Below are 6328 nucleotides of genomic sequence, written 5' to 3' on the forward strand. Positions count from 1 at the left end.
TTACCAGAAACTGGGGGTGCCCAGGGGGCGTACGTTGACGAACTCGACCCTAGAGTGGGGATCGAGAGAGCGATAGAGCCGATGGAGGAAGTTGAGGAGGTGATTCTCAACCCGGGAGATCCCACCAAAGTCATTCAGGTAGGGAAAAACCTCCCATCGGCCATTCGAGAAAAGATCGTGGCCACTGTGAAGAATAATCAGGATATCCTGGCATGGTCCCACGCTGATATGACGGGGATTAATCCCAATGTTGCGTGCCACGCACTCAACATAGACCCATCTGCAACTCCGGTTCGCCAAAAGAGGAGGTCGTTAGATCCATTGAGGGCCGAAGCAGTCAAGGCTGAAGTGGACAAGTTGATGTCCATAGGCTTTCTCCAGGAGTCACACTATCCCGTATGGTTGGCCAACCCAGTTCTGGTCCCGAAACCCAATGGGTCCTGGAGAATGTGCATCGACTTCACGTACCTAAACAAAGCATGCCCGAAAGATTGTTTCCCTCTTCCGCGAATCGATCAGATGGTAGACGCTACTTCTGGGTATGAACTCTTGTCCTTCATGGATGCGTACTCCGGATACAACCAGATCAAGATGCATATCGCGGACCAGGAATACACCAGCTTCCTCACGGACAAGGGTGTCTACTGTTACGTGGTCATGCCTTTCGGTTTGAAGAATGCTGGGGCGACGTACCAGCGTCTAGTAAACAGGATGTTCAAAGACCAGCTGGGGAGGAACATGGAGGTGTACGTGGACGACATGTTGGTAAAATCCAAGACCTCCGGGGAGCACAGTGATGACCTTGAGGAAACTTTCGCCGTGATCCGAAAGTACGGGATGAAACTGAATCCGAAGAAATGTACTTTCGGGGCCTCGTCTGGGAAGTTCCTCGGTTTCATTGTCAGCTCCCGCGGAGTGGAAGCCAACCCTGAAAAAATTAGGGCTTTCATAGATATGCCTTCTCCCCGGAAGCATAAGGATGTTCAAAGCGTTACCGGAAGGATAGCTGCTCTCAGCCGCTTCGTATCTAAGGCCACTGACAAATGTATCCCCTTCTTCAATGTGTTGCGAGGAAACAAGAAGTTCGAATGGACCCCCGAATGCGAAGCAGCCTTCCAACACCTTAAGGAGCATCTAACCCGAGCTCCCATTCTGTCCAAACCTGTCGAAGGAGAGGTGTTGTTCTTGTATTTAGCTGTGACAAAGCACGCCATAAGTGCCGCTCTCGTCCGGGAAGACGGCCGTATCCAGCTCCCTGTGTATTACGTAAGCAAGAGGTTACTGGACGCCGAGTCTAGATATTCAATGATCGAGAAACTCTCCCTCTGCTTGCTAATCGCTTCGCGGAAGCTAAGGCCCTATTTCCAGGAGCACACCGTCAGAGTACTTACCAACCACCCTCTCCGACAAGTCTTGCAGAAGCCCGAGTCTTCTGGCAGATTGCTTAAGTGGGCGATGGAACTGAGCCAGTTCGACATCCACTACCAGCCACGTGTTACCATAAAAGGACAAGCTCTCGCGAACTTTATTGTGGAATGCTCGGGAATGAATGACCTCCCGGAAGATCCTGTCCCGGAACTTCCCACATGGAAGGTCTATGTAGACGGAGCCTCAAATGAAAAAGGAGCTGGAGCAGGGGTTATCCTAATTTTTCCCCAAGGGCATCAGCTCAAGAGCGCCATCCGTTTCGCGTTCCCAGCATCCAACAACGAGGCAGAACACGAAGCCATGCTAGCTGGATTACAACTGGCCAGAGAAGTCGGAGCCCAAAAAATAGAAGTATACAGTGACTCCCTACTTGTGGTAAACCAAATATCCGGAGAATACCAGACGAAGGGCGAAAAAATGGCTGCCTACGTGTCTCTCTCCCGCGGCCTCCTGCAGCATTTCAAAGGCTACCAAATCCGCCAGGTCCCCCGGGATCAGAATTCACTCGCGGACACACTGGCCAAGCTTGCAACAGACCCGGAGATTGAACAGTATGGCCTAGTCCCCATCGGGCACTTAGAAGCCCCCAGTACTGAGACACGAAGGATAAATGCCATCATCGACCATTCCCACTCCTGGATAGGACCCATCCTCAGATTTCTCACCACCGGAGAGCTCCCCACTGATAAGGCTGACGCAAGAAAGCTCCAATATCAAGCTCCCCGATACGTGGTTATGGATGGAAAGCTTTACCGAAGGGGGTTGTCCATACCTTTCCTTAGGTGTGTTGCCGGAACCGAAATTAGCACCATCATCCATGAGATTAACGGAGGCTTCTGTGGCGACCATACCTCCGGGCTGAGCCTCTCCAAAAAGATCATTCGTCAAGGATACTTCTGGCCCACCATGAAAAAGGATTGTGTGGATTATGTCAGAAAATGTGAGCAGTGCCAGAGGTACGCCAAGGTTCCGCGAGCGCCGCCTACAGAAATTACCTTAATGACCAGCCCCTGGCCGTTCGCCGTTTGGGGCATTGACCTAGTAGGTTCCCTTCCAACTGGAAAGGGTGGAGTGAAGTATGCCATAGTCGCGGTAGACTACTTCACCAAATGGGCTGAAGCTGAACCTATGAACACGGTCACATCTAAAAAAGCACTGGACTTTGTCATCAGGAATATAGTGTGTCGTTTTGGGCTTCCACGAAAAATTGTGTCCGACAACGGGAAGCAATTTGATAGTGAACATTTCACGAACTTCTGTGCTTCGCATGGAATTATCAAAAGCTTTTCCGCAGTCGCCAGACCCCAGGCTAATGGGCAAGTGGAGGCAGTAAACAAAATCTTAAAGACCACGTTGAAGAAAAAACTCCAAGCCTGCAAGGCTCACTGGCCGGAAGAACTTTCGCGAGTACTTTGGGCCTATCGCACAACAGAGAGAACTTCGACGGGGCACACACCTTATTCCATGACCTTCGGTTGCGAGGCCGTCATCCTGGTAGAAACTATGATCCCCTCTCACAGGCAGGACACCTACGACCCTACTCGGAACCACGCCCTTCTCCAGGAGTCCCTGGACATGATCGAAGAGCTCCGGGAGCAGTCGCAGGTCCAACTAAAAATGTACCAAGTGAAGATAGCCCGACACTTTAACACAAGAGTCAAAAGCCGTACATTCGAAGTTGGGGATCTTGTCCTCCGGAGAGTATTTCCTGCTACGCAGGATCCGGGAGTGGGAGTCCTCGGACCCAACTGGGAAGGCCCCTATGAAGTACAAGAAAAAGTGGGCCATGGGACGTATCACTTAAAGAGACTCGACGGATCTAAAGTCCCGCGCGCCTGGAACGCGGAGCACCTCCGCCGTTACTACCAGTAGGCCCCGGACTATCTGGTCGGAAGTCCTTGGTGAAATTAGCAAAAGTGAAAAATGTGGAAATAATCCTCCCTGCTGTAAAACACGTGCCTAGCAGGCTAATTTAATGAAACACGGAGAGATTCACTCCGCTTTTACTGCACTTTTTATCCCTGTGTTCAAAGCTGCGTTTCAACAAGTGACCACGCGGTCCGGAGACGTCCGGACCCCACGCTCACTTGGGGGGGTATACATGGCTAAGGCATAGCCATACGCCCCTTGAACAAAACATACACAGAACACCACTTATGTGCTAGCATTGTGTTTGAAATTTTTAAATTGTTAAGCTTAGGTTAATTTGTTGCCATGAACATGCTTGCATCACGTGTCATGTGTGCATTATGTGTTTATGTGAAAATTGCCATTGAAATGCCTGCCATTATGCATCATGAAAATTATCTCCTGTGTAGCCCAGCGATGAACAGGACTGGGGGTTGGGGCACATTCAGAGAGCTACGCCGAAACACCCCCAACTCCCTGACAAGTCCTTTGCAGAATACTCCGCGATCGCTGTAGAGCTTTGCTTCGCAAGCTCCAGCTCCGGGTCCCGCAAGGCAAAAGATGGCAAGATCCGCGACCGTTGTAAACCTTGCTTCGCAGGCTCCAGCTCCGGATCTCACAAAATAATGCATGGCGAGCTCCTCGACCATTGCAAGTTTCAGCTCCAGGAGCAGACATGGTCGATCCCCCACTCACAGCAGGCCTTGCTTCGCAAAGCCCCTGCTCCAGGATCGCACCTGGTGGGCGTGGCAATTTCACCGACAGCAACGAGCCCTGCTTCGCAGGGCTCCGTGCTAGGTCCCTGAAGCCAGCCACCATGAGGTTCGCAACGACAGTTAGTTTTGCTTCGCAAAGATCTAACCTTAAGTCTAGCGACGCTCACCAAAAGAACTCCCGTTCCGAGCCATGGAATGGCTCACCTTAGCAATCCTAGCGAACAGTATAACTACAAGTCCCGGGATTGGCTATTCGCCTTAGGAAAGCTAAAATACGGTGGAAGGAGCCTGGCCGTTGGAACCAGGAAACCTTCGTAACCTAGAAACTACGTGGGAAAAGACATCAGCCGTTAGAGCTTCAAGTGGGTAGTGCATAGGTTCTGGCCGTTGGAACCAAAACCTCATGCGCCCCTACAACAGTTTCTACCGTATAAAAGTCTACCCTAAACGCAAAGATAAATAAAGAACTCGGCAGAAAAGAAAGGAGAATGCTATAATTATGGCAAATATGTCTGCAATGAGAAAAGAGTACAAGGAGCTTCGCCCCAAAGAAAAACTCAAATGAAAAATTATTAAAGATAAGGCCCCTTCAAGCATTGGGGGTGGCAGTAGTGTCCGCGTCCAAGGCCTCGAGGTCGGCAGTTCCAACTGGGGCAGGCGGAGTCGGCTCATTGGGAGGTGGAACTTCATCACATGCAGGTTCAGAGGTCCCCGCCTCTCCGGGATCTCCTGCTTCAGGGGCTCCAGCACGCTCGTCAACGTTGTAAGTTTGGACGTACACCTCTGGGCCTTGATCCCACACCTGTAACTTCTCCCTCATGGCGTCAGCATCCTCTCCCAGATAGCCTAGTACCTCCGGGTTCATTTTCCAGAGTTGATGCATGAGGGCCACATGCGATATATTAATCGTCCTGTTCAGAACCACCTCGACATCCTCCCTCTCCTTCAAGCGCTCCGCCTCGGAGGTTGCCAGCTGTGCCTCCGCGACAGCTAATTGAGCCCTTAGTTTTTCCATCTCGGCCTTGGAGGCATCCCGCTCTCCCTTAAGAGAATCAATCTCCTTGCGCTGCTCCCTATTTTGGCTCAGCACGGATTGCTTCTCGGTCACATGCCCCCTGGCAGTGAATTGCAAGGCTCCAATCTCTTTATCCTTCTCGGCGAGCCCCAACTCCAGCATAGACACGAGATCCTTGCTCCTCTTATGAAATTTCTCCTCCTCGTGCAGCTTACTCTGAAGAGTGGAATATTCCTCTTGCTGCTTAAGGAGGAGATCATTTTTTGATTGCAAGTGGGCTTCCAAGGTATCCTTCTCCACCCTGGCTTGGGACAGCTCTTCCTGGAGCTTGGAGTTTTCAGCCTTCATCTCATCCGACCGCTGTCTGAACTCGCTCTCTGCGTTGGCCCGGTACTCTCGATATTTGGCAGGATATTTCTTGTCCGCCTCTTCCTCAGCCGTGCGCCGGGCCTGATCAATCTTCTCCGAAGCCTCCAAGGCCTGTTGGGTCAGTTTCTGCTTCTCCGCCTCCAAGGCCTGGCGAGCCAGCTGGCTCTCCTCCAGCTGAACCAGAACTGCACCCACCTCCCGGAACGAGCGTTCCGCGATCATAGAGGCCTGCAAGGAAAGACAACAGAATGAGTTAAGCCGGACCAAAAGACAGATGATCCCAAAACACAACAACTGACGGCTTACCCCGGACAATTGCTGCTTCACGGCATGTGTCAGCAACAGCGGATCCTTACTGCTACTGATGGCCCATTTCTCAGAATTGAGCTCGCACAAGCTCAGAGCCATGTCCTCCATCATCTCCGCTCCAAACGGCGCCAATGCACGTCCAAGCCTAGGCACCAGCCTCTTCTCCAAGGCTGGGCCATCCAAAACCGCTCCAGCCGGGTGAAGAGACCTCACCCCCTCAGCCAACTCAGCTCTCTTCACGGCAGACAAGTTGTCTGCCCTTCCCTGAGTAATGGCCTTCTCAGCCTCCAACCGTCTCTTCAAAAAATTATCGGCCCTTCTTACACCCTCCAGGAGGGCAGCGGGGAAACGGGTTGGTTTCTGCGGGAAGTGGAACTTCAGGCCAGGCAGATGAAGGTTTGTTTGCTGAGAAGAAGGAGACCCCGAAAGGGTGGACTCCCTTTGGGCTGGAGGAGGAGGCAGACGGGGTATTAAGGCCCCGGTCTGTTGTTTTTGCTGCTGCGGTGGCGGAGGTGACTGCCTTTGTTGTTGTGGTTGCTTTTGCTGCTGCGGCAGCGGAAGTAATTGCCCTTGTTGTTGCTGC

This window comes from Humulus lupulus, chromosome X (genome assembly GCF_963169125.1).
Source record: "Humulus lupulus chromosome X, drHumLupu1.1, whole genome shotgun sequence".
Taxonomy (NCBI): domain Eukaryota; kingdom Viridiplantae; phylum Streptophyta; class Magnoliopsida; order Rosales; family Cannabaceae; genus Humulus; species Humulus lupulus.